Source organism: Felis catus, chromosome A2, assembly GCF_018350175.1.
Source record: "Felis catus isolate Fca126 chromosome A2, F.catus_Fca126_mat1.0, whole genome shotgun sequence".
Lineage (NCBI taxonomy): Eukaryota > Metazoa > Chordata > Mammalia > Carnivora > Felidae > Felis > Felis catus.
The window spans coordinates 35393199-35407351 of NC_058369.1; the positions used below are offsets into that span (position 1 = coordinate 35393199).

The 14153-nt window shown below is 43.7% G+C and overlaps 1 protein-coding gene and 1 long non-coding RNA gene across 6 annotated transcripts in view; both read left to right on the top strand.

Moving 5' to 3' along the window:
• The window catches only part of TAFA1 (TAFA chemokine like family member 1), a 666172-nt gene that overhangs the window by 271032 nt on the left and 380987 nt on the right, over window positions 1–14153 (top strand). The gene's annotated exons all lie outside the window — the stretch shown is intronic.
• On the top strand, window positions 25–3347 carry LOC109496580. The gene is made up of 2 exons (XR_002152711.3): window positions 25–547; window positions 3110–3347. It is a non-coding gene; the product is annotated as an uncharacterized LOC109496580 (long non-coding RNA).

The window sequence follows — 14153 nt, forward strand, 5'->3', positions numbered from 1 at the left end:
TGATAGGGCTTGTCGAGCTGTCGCAGTATCCAGAATGCCCTTTATGCCAGCAGGAAACCTGGAGGAGACTTTCTTTTCTTCCTTTTTTTTTTTTTTTAGTAGGCTTGGCAGAAACATTTTTTTTTTTCAAGAGAGAGAGAAAAAAAAATCAAATTTAAGGACTGTGGAAAAATAACTTTCTGTGCTCTTAGGTACCAGAATCGACCATTTGTCAGAACCAAATGTCTGCTAAAGTGTGAAAAATTGTTGGAAGGCATTTTCTAAATTTTGTTATTGTGGTTCTATCAATTCATTTCCATGAGCCCTCTCATTTGTGTCTGTTGGCTGTCCAGGCCAGGCTGGCCAGCTGAGAAGTGGATCTACTGTCTTTTATTCTCAAGGTCCTGACATTTATCTGATGGTTGGAAAGGTGGCTATGCTGTAGTGGAGAGAGCTCAGAGTATGAAAGTTTTAAGACCTGGTTTTGGATCTCACCATCATCACTTCCAGGCTTCAAGATCTCAGGAGAAGTTCTTAAATTCCTGGGACTTACCTTGTCCCTGAACTTGTAAGTGGTAAAAGTCTCCATTGGACTATGGTGAGCGTAAAACAAGAGAGTAGCTCTTTGAAGATTTTTAAATGCCTATGGAAATTATCTGTTAGTGTGATCAGACATTGTAATCATGTAGCAAATATTTTTTCATCATTGTCTGCTTATGCAGTGTTCTTCATTTTAAATTGGGCAAAACCTAGTCCCCTAAGAACACATTCTAGCCATGACTTTCATATTAACCTCTCTCTTCATATGAACTCTCCTGTAATTTCTCACCTCAATAATCTGTCCTACAGATTTGTTCTTAATTCAGCTTTTCTGTAGTAAGAGCGTGGTCTCAGCATTAGATCAAGAGTCTAATCCCACGTATGTTATTATCAATTCTTTGACCTTGAGCATGACATCTTTTATAAACTCATAGCAACCTCTGTTTCATCAAAACTGAGGGCAATAACAGATTATATCTTCGAGTGTTGTCATACTGATAATATAAAATAAAGACTGTAAAGTGACATCAAGGTGCTAGACCCTATTAAGTTCTCAAAAAGTATTAGCAGTTATCGATAAGCTTGACTCAATTAAAGCTCTTTGACAGGACTCATGTATGAAGTCTCTATAATCTACATGGTATGGTGTCAATTTTGAAAATATTTCTTTGGTTGACACAACTCTGGGGGACAGTGTCTCCTTTATGTTCTTTGTGCCTGATGCCCCTGGAGTTGTGCCACCAGAGTCTGAGCTTTCCTTGTCCGTCAGTGGAGCGCACAAGGTGTGCTACAGGAAGTCCTCCTGTCGACCCACTGGTGACATCTGCCTCAATGATGAAACCTGGGAAGGGGTTGAAAAAATGGTGGATTATAGCAAGGTTTCTTAAATTTTAACGTGCCTGTGACTTCCCCGGGAATCTTGTCAAAATGCTGATACTGCTTCCTTGGGTCTGGGATGGGACCTGAGACTCTGCATTTCTAACCACCTCCCCCGGAGGCAGGTGAGGCTGGTGCAGGGACCTCACTGGGTCATGAGGCTCTAGACTAGGAAGATCATCTTAATCATATCTTTCTTTGGATGAGGTCTTTCTCGTTAGTAGGTGCCTTGTGGCTCCTGTGGAATTCAGAGCTGATGAAAACATCCCTCCTTCTCTCCTAGAATTCATTAGGTCAGTGTGCAACACGAGTCCCAGGAAATGTTCAACACCGAAAAGACTTTGGAGTGAAATAAGTTTGCCAAACTCTATCAACTATGGTTCCCCATCTTGGAGAGTCACATGATGCGTGAATGTATTAAAAACTCTGAGAAACCCTACTGGGGAAAAAAAAAGCTAACAAAACCCTTTTACATGGTCAAATGTAGAACTTGCCTTACATATTTTCCAAGTGTCTTTTTTTTTTTTACTTTTTTTTTCAACGTTTTTTAATTTATTTTTGGGACAGAGAGAGACAGAGCATGAACGGTGGAGGGGCAGAGAGAGAGGGAGACACAGAATCGGAAACAGGCTCCAGGCTCTGAGCCATCAGCCCAGAGCCCGAGGCGGGGCTCGAACCCACGGACCGCGAGATCGTGACCTGGCTGAAGTTGGACGCTTAACCGACTGTGCCACCCAGGCGCCCCCCCAAGTGTCTCCCTTACATATTTTCCAAGTGTCTTTTGACTGGATTCGTTACATCAGATATTTGGGGGGGTGCAACCTCGATATCAATAGTTTTTAAACTCTCTCCAGGAGATTCTGATGTAGAATGGACATTGGACAACGCTGGACAGGAGGGAGAGATTCTCCTAACAGAGAACACCTGGGGACAGCTCAGAAGTCGAAATAGCATATCTGCTAACACATTGTGATCAGATGCTAAACATGATAACTTCTGAAGTGTTAGACCTACGTCTATACAATAGGTTTCTTGTCTAAACAGACTTACATGACTTAAATCAGGCTGGGAACATGGGGACACTGGCACTGACAGATTGGATGGAGAAATAGCAACAGGACTTTTAAATACTCCCTGAAGCCTCCGTGCTATTGAATGCATGTCTCTATCTGTGTCTGCTATCGGCCCAGAGCTAAGAATTTCCTTGCAGCCCTTGAAATATTTGAAAGAGAAATGTTTTCCATACCTGCACTGGACATCAGTTCCATGCCTGGCTCTTTCATCCACTTAAAGATACATTACTCGCAAAGACATTTAGCCCCCCTGGATATAATATTCCTTGGGTGTCGGATGCCTTTTGCATCTACCCTGTCTCCTTCTCAGACCTAGTGTGCAATTGAAATGTGAGCTTGTGTAGAGAACACACTTCCACCAAATGCACCTAAAATACTACAACATGCTCTTATTCTGAAAGAAAAACGCCCTCTCCCTCGCTGAGCATTAAGTAAAAGGTGTGGTGTCTTTGATTACCTGCTGCAGAAATTTGAGGAAGAGCGGGACCCTTGTGCTCCTGTCAATGCTGCTTGTATTTGACGGCTGCCCAGTGCCTGGGTGCAAAATGGTCCTCTGCGGAAGAGTCAGGAGCAACTTTGTTATCTGGTATGTCTAATTAATTGCTACAGATCAATTTGCTTATCATTTGCTTCTCTTACAGGTTACTTATTTCTGATGAATGGGTTATGACCAAAGATGGCTCCATATTGTGCTACAAATTTACCCAACCACTGATAAAAATATGACCTTTTTATGACCATTCCAAGGAACACGGCAGTCTGTACCTTGCTGGAAGCCTCGCGTATTTAACCTCCCTCGTCCATGTCGTCCCAATGAGCATTTTCTACCTGCTGGGTCCCTCATTAACGCGCAATAAACATCGACACAAGTTCGGATGAGTTTGTCTAAGAAATTGTATGTTGTCATTACTGTGTATTTGCATTGTCCTCTCTTCCTAAATTTCAGTGATAGGAACCAGCATGCAGGCAGACTCGAGACTTAGCATCTGTGAAACGACGGGTACTTGAGAAAGTTCTGGGGAACGTTACAGAGATTTCAGACAAGCCTTTAGTCTGTGTCCCTGAAGCTTCCCAGCTTTGTCTCTGTCAGGTCCCCTGCTGGATCCCTCACAACTCTGGTAGCTTTCAAAGTGGCCTCCTTGTTCACCGTCATCAAGCAGCAGAGATATCTGTGTGCCTCTGGCTAGCCCTCTTTGGGGAGGTAAATCTAGAACGATGCACAGGCCATCTCTTTACAGGAGAGATTTTTTCTTTATTTTTTTTTAACGTTTATTTATTTTTGAGACAGAAACACAGCACGAACAGGGGAGGGTCAGAGAGAGAGGGAGATACAGAATCTGAAACAGGCTCCAGGCTCTGAGCTGTCAGCACAGAGCCCGACGCAGGGCTCGAACTCACGGACCGTGAGATCATGACCTGAGCGGAAGTCGGACACGTAACCGACTGAGCCACCCAGGCGCCCCGAGATTTTTTTTTTTAATCAAGAGCAAATTTATTTGAGTCCAAGATGCCTTGTGAAAATCAAATCCCCAACAGTACCTGAATCAGAATACCCAAATGGAAAAAAAAAAAAATCTGCTAAATAAAATTAAAAGCCGAAGATGTGGGATTTTTACACAAAATAATTTTTTAATTAACAGTATTCATTTTTTGTGTCCCTTTGAGATAAAGCTGCTGTTATTACTATGCCTACTACTGGCGGGAAAACCGAGTGCTCGTATCTGGAAGTAAACTAGGCAATTCACGTGTGTTATCTCACTTCCTTGTCCTACCAACCATGTGCGATAGGTGATGTTTTTACCCCTATTTTCTGGCTCAGGAAACTGAAGCTTGGAGAAGTTAATAGTTAAGCGTTCGCTAAGCTCTTAGTGCCAGCCGTTACTCCATCTTCATGCAGTGTACCTATATTAACTCAATTTTTTTTTTACTTTTATTTGCATTTATCTTATGCAGCAATGTACTCCCGGACCTTAAGTTTTTGTGCCTTCAGTTTCTTCTGGGATGTCTTTTTCTTCTGTGCAACCTCCTCTTCCGGTTTAGGAACATTCTGCTCTTTTTCAGTGAGGACCATCTCGGTGTGGCAGGGAGAGCTCATGTGTGGGTTAATCTGACCGTGGACCCTGTAAGTTCTACACCGCATCTTGGGGGATTTGCATGCGTTTTTAAGCATGCGCAGTAAAAATTCAGCACTATTTTTGGGCACTGACCCTGTGTCCTGCCCCACTGTCTGGCCTGGGAGCACCTGTCACCTCTGCCACTGTAGCTTGTAGCAATGGAATGGCCCACATCGCTTCTGCAAAGCGACATCCTTCAGATACTTGGGAGCTTTTCTGATGTGCGTACCCTTGATGGCCTGGGCAGTTGCACATGTGTTCCTAAAGTGAACACGAAGATCGGGACCTCTTGATTTGCATGATTTTGTAGGGTTTTCTGGGTCAAGTGAATAGCACACTATTTTCAGGGATCACCTCAGGTTGCTTATGGGAAGAGCTATATCAACTCAATGAACTCAAACTTAATGACCTTGTGGGGTAGGCACTCTTGTCATTCTGTTAATACTCGAAGAAACTGAGGCGTAGCGTTTTTTAAAAACTTAGCTCTCGTTTCTAGATTTGGGTAGCAGTATCTAGACTGGACTCAGCTCATGTGTTTCTGAAGCTAGTGGGTAAGCAAACCTAGGGAATAGTAGGGAGTCAGAAGTCGGAAGCACAGGAGGTCGAACTCGGGGCTAGGTTGTCTGCAATACTTTGGTCCTTTACCCTGACATCCAGCTCCACGTAAAAGCTGTGATTTATTTCATTTGAGATGCTGCATGAAAAATGAAGCAAAATCTCTAGTGCTGAGAGGCAAATACTGTAATCATCTGCATGACTCGATTCTCTATTCCAGTAATATGAAAATTGTCAATTATGGATGAATTATGGATGCTGAAGATACCTGTAATTTGTGGCTGCAGGTTTGTAAACACGTGCAGCTGCCTTTAATTTTATTTTACCAGTCGTGTAATTCATTAACACACACCTGTAGTTACCAAAGATACAGAAACTAATGAAGCTCGTTTCCAGTTTCCACTGTTTGTGTTTTGTACACCTCCTTGTTTAATTAGCACAGAGTGGAGAAATTGGTTCAAAACAGATGCATCCCAAGAAGGAGCCTAGTGATTATCCTTTAAGAACGTACTCGAATTCCCCCCTCGGCCATTGGCTTAAATCATTGCTTTATCAGCCCCAAACCAGGCATTTTAGAAAAGGAAAAAAAGTTGTGGAATTGATTTTTTTGCAACTGTTATGGCAGCAAAGGCTAATCATTAAAACATGGATTTTGGAGATAGCCAGTGGAGATCCTTAGAGTCAGAGCCGTGGTTGGTGTTTGCTCCAACATGTCTGTGGGCAAAGGCCAACCAAGTCCTCACCTACGAAACGAGGGAGTGCAGCAGTGACTGACAGCAAGTACTTGTTTTAGCCTTCCTCTTGTTTTTCCCCCCAGTGTACTGAAATTGATAGGTTGGGGTGTATATGATTATTACTTCTCCTCACTGTCAGTGTTTGCAGAAATATCCAATGTTTTGAATCCTTTTTCTTCCTGCAAAACATCCTCATCTTGCCATTTTTTTTATGTTTAGTTTTGAGAAAGACAGAGAGAGAGTGTGAGCGGGGAAGGGACAGAGAGAGAGGGAGACACAGAATCCGAAGCAGCCCCCAGGCTCTGAGCTGTCAGCGCAGAGCCTGATGAGGGGCTCGAATTCACGGATCGGGAGATCACGACCTGAGCCAAAGTCCGATGCTCAACCGACTGAGCCACCCAGGCACCCCCTCATCTTGCCATTAAAAAAAAAATCTCCAGAAAACCCCACGACAATAATAATATTCATTACTATCGTAAATAATATTGTTATACTAAACAATACTATTGTTATTATAATACTATTATTATAAATAATAATAATGGCTACATTTCAGAGCGTAGATCATATGTCAAGCCTTCTATTAGACATTTATATCATTATTTCACTGGGTCCTCAATATAACCTAACAAGATTGGCTTCATTTTTTCTTTACATCCTGGGAACTGGAGGCTAAGTGACTCATTAACATGATGGCTCAATCTAATAAATGGGGCTTCTGTGATTTAAACCCAAGATGGCTGGCCCTCCTCCAAAGCCTATCCTCCATATCTGGATGCCATACAAACTTACACCTTTCGGGTGTCCTCTTTATTCCTTCCACCACATTCACCATTTACATCCCCCCTCGAATACATCCCCACCTGTTACACAAGGGGCCACATGTTTCGTGATGCTATTTTGGTCCCATCGCCTCATTCACTTTTGTGTCTGGGTAGTTATTATTTAATGTACGGAAGTTTTTGGTGGAAAGAATAAAATCATATTGGCAAGCATAATGCCCTAAGGCTTTTTTGGCCCAATAATAGATAAGATAGATATTTTTCCCTTCCAATTTTCCTGTTCTTTGTAAACCAGAACATTTATCAAGCTGAAAAGTAGAGGCTGCCTCCTTTTTTCTGCACCAAAACTTATATACCCTCTGTCTCACTGTTACCAGGTCTTATATGCTGCTGAATTCTAAGGAGTAATAACTGGTGTATCTGAGAAGCTAATCCACGCAAATGAATTACCAACAGATACCATTCAATGGAGGCTTTACTGGTATGATAGACTGCGCTAAATTCTTTACAAACAGTATCTTGCAAAGCCCTCTATGATGGCTTTATTATCTTCATTTGTAAACTAGGAAGCAGAAGCAAAGAAAGATTAAGCCATTCGTCCAAGGTATACTTCGTAGGCAGTAGAAACCGGGACTTGGAATTTATATGAATCTGACTTGAGTCCCTCAGTTCTGATCTGTGCGTCACAGTAATATTTCTTAAAATGTGGCTACCTGTATCAGAATCATCTAGGCTGCTTGTTGAAGATGCTGAGTTGTGGAATGTTCAAAAGACTTCCTAAATCAGAATCTGCCCGTGTATGGCTTAGGAATCTATGATTTTTCAAAACGTTTCCAACTCTCCCTGGAACGCATATAAATTTTACTCAGGTAAAAAGCTCATACTTTTTGAAAAGTCCCTTGAGGGGCGCCTGGGTGGCGCAGTCAGTTAAGCGTCCGACTTCAGCTCAGGTCACGATCTCGCGGTCCGTGAGTTCGAGCCCCGCGTCAGGCTCTGGGCTGATGGCTCAGAGCCTGGAGCCTGTTTCCGATTCTGTGTTTCCCTCTCTCTCTGTCCCTCCCCCGTTCATGCTCTGTCTCTCTCTGTCCCCAAAATAAATAAACGTTGAAAAAAAAAATTAAAAAAAAAAAAGAAAAGTCCCTTGAAGAGTAACTATACTATGGTCACATTGGTACAAGGCAGCAAGTGAGATGATTTTGGACGCCCAGAAGTAAATGATGACTGAATACACCACCTCTATGAAAATCTGATGTTGCCAGTTTAATTCAGTCCCATGGTTTTAGGCTGGATGCTTTTAGAGAACCCCCGTCCAAACAGGATGAAGCATCAAAGGAGATTCATTTGACTATGTGCAATACAGCTACACCCAGGTGCTCAAACATGATCACCAGGAACCCCCTTCTCTCTATGTTTCGGTGCTCCTCTCTTCCCTTTGGCTTCATTCTTAAGTAGCCACTTCCCATCAGTGATGAGGTGGCCCCCAAAACCTCCAGGCTTCTATTCTGTCAGGTTAGAACTTTGGTGGGAACATAATTCCTTCAAAAACCCTAGGGCTTGGGCCCAGATTGCTACCATAATCTTCCTGAACCAAATAGAAGCTAGGGCATGCCATGCTCCCCACGTATGGCCAAACTGGATCTTGTGCGCAGTCCTGAACCTGGGAGAAAGAGGCACTGAGAGGGGGAATCAGTCACTCATGAACCAAGTGAGGAAGGCTTAGTTCTATTTTTTTAATTTTTTTTTTCAATGTTTATTTATTTTTGGGACAGAGAGAGACAGAGCATGAACGGGGGAGGGGCAGAGAGAGAGGGAGACACAGAATCGGAAACAAGGCTCCAGGCTCCGAGCCATCAGCCCAGAGCCCGACGTGGGGCTCGAACTCCCGGACCGCGAGATCGTGACCTGGCTGAAGTCGGACGCTTAACCGACTGTGCCACCCAGGCGCCCCAGGAAGGCTTAGTTCTTAAAGGAAAGTTGGGTCTTGCTACTACAAGCAAGAGGAGTAAATGGTGAGCACGAAACTCAATGGATATCCTTCTTACCAATGAATAGGTAAAATGAGCTATACTCTGTTCAAAGCTCAGCTGTCATTTTCTCCCAGGTGACTGGGTGTAGCATAATTTTCTTAGCAAATATTTTTAAATGTCACGAAGTCTAACACGATCCGGCGCTCTGTCAGGTACGTCTCCTCATAGATCAATAGCGAACTGTTCACATCAGGCCCAATTAGCATTCTAATAGAATTTATTTCCCAGATGCTTCAAATCACCGGAATGGATACAATGGCTTATTACAGGTCACAGGACACTTTCAAGGACCACTTAGAAACTGCTGCAGGTTGGGGAGAACGGGAAGGTCATAATTAGAAGCTGAAAACGTGGAAAGAGGAGGGGCTGCAGAGAATGAGAACTTTGTTTGCAAAGCTGCAAGGTACAGATAGAAATGAGGGTGTTTCTTAGAGTTTGAAAAGCTCATTTACAGCTTTGGAGGGCTTTGAAATGGAGCTCTCCGACACAAGTCCATTTTGCCTGTTCATACCTGCAGGTATTAGCAGCATCATGCATATTTGCAGGTAGGACTTCCTAGAGGTGGTTGAGTCAGATGGTGTTGTGATCCATCTGTGGGCACTCTCGTGGTGAGATGACTAAGGGACAGTCACCCCAACCTTGGCGTGTTTCTGGAGAGAACCCTGTCATATGACTTCTTGAGTTGTTATCCGAACAACCCATGGTGTAAAGGACTTGCCTTTTGTAACTCTTTTTGCCCACGTATTTCTTAGTTTGCTGCGTGTAAAATCCATCTTTTTGTAATAAAGTTATGCACAAATTCAGGTGTGACATGTATTTGATTATTTCTCTTAAATCAACTTCAATTCTGTTTTAGGGCTGATGAAAAATTCTATGTCAGGCATTTTATTTAAAAAAATTTTTAATGTTTATTTATTTTTGAGACAGAGAGAGACAGAGCATGAACAGGGGAGGGTTAGAAAGAGAGGGAGACACAGAATCCGAAGCAGGCTCCAGGCTCTGAGCTGTCAGTACAGAGCCCGACGCGGGGCTCAAACTCACGGATTGTGAGATCATGACCTGAGCCGAAGTCGGACACTCAACCGACTGAGCCACCCAGGCACCCCCAGGCATTTTATTAATAAGAGTATTTAGGGGCACCTGGGTGGCTCAGTCGGTTAAGCGTCCGACTTTGGCTCAGGTCATGATCTCACGGTTTGTGGGTTCGAGCCCCATGCCGGGCTCTGTGCTGACAGCTCAGAGCCTGGAGCCTGCTTCGGATTCTGTGTCTCCCTCTCTCTCTGCCCCTCCCCTTCTCACGCTCTGTCTCTCTTTCTCCAAAATAAATAAACATTAAAAAAAAGTATTTAATATTAGCCATTCTAATAAATGGCATTCAATTTTTGTGGGGTTAATAGCATATAAATTTCTCTCTTAGTCTTTTTAAACATTTATTTTTTATTTTGAGAAAGAGAGAGGGCACATGCACGTGCCTGTGTGGGAAGGGGAGGGAGAGAGAGAGAGAGAGAGGGAGAAAGAGAATCTCAAGTAGGCTTCTCGCTGTCAGCGCAGAGCCCAACAAGGAGATCCATCCCACTAACCGTGAAATTATGACCTGAGTGGAAATCGAGTTAGATGCTTAACCGACTGACCCACCCAGGTGCCGCTCTTAGTCTTTTCATACTCTGATTACATATTTGGCAAGTGACTTTTCATGTGGCAGTTCAGGGATTCTCTATCCTTCCATCCATTCTCTAACTGCACCCTATGCATAGAGTCAGCTAATGGGCAAAGACTATGACACATCACCCGAAGGGTTTTAGAGGCCTGGGACTTGTGTACATCACGAATCCTCATTTTCCATTGGCCACATCTAACTGCCATGACCCACCTTAACCACAAGGAAGGCTGGTAAAGGTAGTTTCTCTGTGTGTTCAAGAAAAGGAAATGGATTTAATAGTATTCACCCACTTCCAACTATATAATCTTCACTCCTTTTGATTCTAGATTAGAGTAAAATCTAGGCAACTTGTTGCAAAAGGGGGTCTCGTTAGCCTATTAGGATTGCAGCTAACACTCTTCCCATCCTCTTACTCAAACTCATGCCATTTCTTCGAGGCTCATGTTTTTCTTCTTTCCTACCCCTGTGGGGATTCATGCTGAGGCTGGAAACCATGATGTTCTCAGTTCATCTTAGGGCAGCATATAGCTATCTACCTAATGTTCTTGCTAGTATTCCAGGCTTTGCCAGAGAACACATATAGATTTCTTTGCTCCGGAGACTCACAGACATCCTTTCTCCTTCCTGGTCTGGGGCTGGTTCTCCTCTCTCTTGCACAACTTCTGCCATTCTCACAAAACTTCTCAGCCCTCACCTGCCCCCCACCCGCACCCACTCACCTAGTGCACTTGGGACACTTAGTTTGATATTTTCAGCCTTACCAAGATTCCTGAAGCGAGAAGCCTTGACGGGCTTGGCTACCATTGTGGAATGAAGACAGGGGAAAATGCCAAGAGAAAAAATACAAATTATAATTCCAAGAAATTATTTTGCCATGAGTAAATGTTAGCATGTCTTGCTAATGTTTATGCCTATCAGAGCCCTGCCCTATGGCATTTAGTCATTGAAGCAACCCTATGAAACAGGTAACGTTTCTCTTTACTTTAAGATGTGGACTGGGGCGCCTGGGTGGCACAGTCGGTTAAGCGTCCGACATCAGCCAGGTCACGATCTCGCGGTCCGTGAGTTCGAGCCCCGCGTCAAGCTCTGGGCTGATGGCTCGGAGCCTGGAGCCTGTTTCCGATTCTGTGTCTCCCTCTCTCTGCCCCTCCCCCGTTCATGCTCTGTCTCTCTCTGTCCCAAAAATAAATAAAAAACGTTGAAAAAAAAATTAAAAAAAAAAAAGATGTGGAAAATGGGATTGGAAGAAGTTACATTGCTGGTTCCTGGACACACACCTTATTGGGTATAGTCCGTGACAAGAGCCCAGGTACCATAGATACGACCGTATCACACTGTAGTTCCTGGTCAGTGGGGGAGCTGTCACTGTGAGAGAGCCTCAGTAGGTTTGCTCGTCCCTTGAAATTTGCAAAGGTTAGCAGCCGGTGGTGGCATATCAGCATTTATCAAGCATCAATTGATGCCAGACAGCACATCCATCAATGTGTATACTCTGTTTGGATGAGTTTCTCCAGTGTTAATACTATCCCTATTTTACAGATGAGGAAGCAGGGGTAGAGGTTATCCCTTATCCCGTTGCCTAAGGGCGGAGCCAGAACTCAAACCTTCACCCCTACCGTCCCATAGTCCCTAATCTACTGCACTGCCCTGTACCTCACTGAAGACCATCACAGCACGGCCCAAGGGAGAAGTCACCTCCCTCGCGGTCTGTGAGAGGAACAGCCACACTTCTCAGTCTTGGGCCACAAGTTGGAAATTCACGCATCATTTCGTTAATAATGGGTAAATGGAACAAGTTGGCCATGCACATGACATATGAGGATTGGGTATGATCCACACCTGAAGACAACACTTACGGAAACCTTATTCATAGCTCTTTTTCTTTATTTGCTGCAATCCGCTATAGCCCAGTTTCGTGAAGTAATTTGGGGGGGGGGGGGGCGGGTATTAAGCTTGAACAGCTTAAAGTTATATAATTAATTGCAGTCAGCTTCAGTTACAATTTCTAATTGATCCAAGCATGCCAGCTTAGCACCTGGCTGCAGTCAGGAACACAAAAGCGAGGGCAGCAGGTGGTTGCAGTAATTAGGTTATTGCTTTTTTTCCCCTGCAAGTACCTGGCTGGTCTAAACCCCAGGGTCAAGCAGGCTGCGCTCGCCTCCAGGATACCGTTTCGGATGCTGAGTGCTTTTGAAGGAACTAAGGTCTGCGGCACAGTAAGCTAGTAGATGGGGGATGGGATAAATAAAGCCTAAGCGCCGGCCTGGTGTTTCTGACACAGAAGCAAAGAAGAGTGCCTGGGATCCTGAGTTAAGTCTGGAAGAAGGCAGAGACTTTTAGATCAGCAGCCATTGTACCTTTGAGGGTTTGACTTTCTGGCTTACTGCCTCTAACCAGAGTCTCTGGGAAACGAGGATGAACATCCAAAGGTAGGCATGCAGTGTGAATTTTATGAACAGTGTTCTCTTAGTGGCCATACTCCTTGGATTTGAAATCAGAGTTGCTTTTTTGCTGGCTTGTTTGTTTCTTTTCCTGTGGCTTTGCTTCAAGTGTCGGGCTTCAGGTAAATTACGTGATTTCCTAGGCTTCAGTTTCCTCATCGGCAAGATGGCTAACATGCCTGTTGTGCCGACTGAGAAAATGCATCAGCATTGCTTATGAAAATGTGTGCCGTGGGGCGCTTGGGTGGCTCAAGTCCGTTAAGCGTTGGATTTCAGCTCAGGTCATGATCTGACAGCTCATGGGTTTGAGCCCTGTGTCGGGCTCTGTGCTGACAGCTCAGAGCCTGGAGCCTGCTTCGGATTCTGTGTCTCCCTCTCTCTCTGCCCCTCCCCCTCTCATGCTCTGTCTCTCAAAAATAAACATTAAAAAATTTTTTTTAATTAAAAAAATGCTCTACACTGAAGTGATTCATTAATGCTAACCTGTTTTATCTGTATTGTATACAAAATAGGAAACAGTTCAGTAACCTACATCTTCAGCTAGGATGATTGACCATGAATAAGCTGTGAAATGATCAATATTACCCTCATTTTCATTTCTACAATAACAGCTGTAATCTTTGGAATATGAATAATGTGCCAGGGAAAACCGTAAATGCAGTGCTAGCTTTAATTTATGTCCTCCCTCACCTTGAGCCAGATACTAACGTACCCATTTTGTAGATGAAACCTGAGGCACAGAGAAATTACTTCCTGGAGGTTTTTTAGCTAATAAATGAGGGAGATGAGTTAGAACTCAGATATATTAATGGCATTACCCTTCTTCCATCACCCTTTAACCACTGCTCTTTTCTGACTTAAGAAACCCTGAGGGAAATGTTCTCAGGTTCTTTTTTGCAATATTAACGAACTCTTCTATTGCACTGTAGGGTTATCTTAGCCTCGTCCTTGCGTTTTAATTCAACTTTATCTCAGAAGCAATCAGTATGCTATGGAAAACATGCATTCGGTGCGTATTCAAAAGGGCCTGGGAAAGCTGTTGTTTCTTCATCACGGTTATCTTTGTTAGCTTCTTTCTATTTTTGCCTGCTGTCTCTGCACTTCAAAATGGGTTCTGGAGTTTCACGTCGAAACTCATTCTGAGGTCAGTGTATTCAGTGGCAGGTAGGAAACTTCGTGAGGTCCATGATCTTAAATTAGAAAGTAGAGCAGTGGCAAGAGGTGTTAGAAATAACTGCAATAATGATGATCGCCACTTTATCATGCATATCTGATAAGTAAGCCTTATTTTTTAACTGGAAACTAATTTCTGCCAACTGCGGTAGAGAGGAGGGAAAAAGTCTTGCTTGGAAGGCACGGGTCACAAACAGGA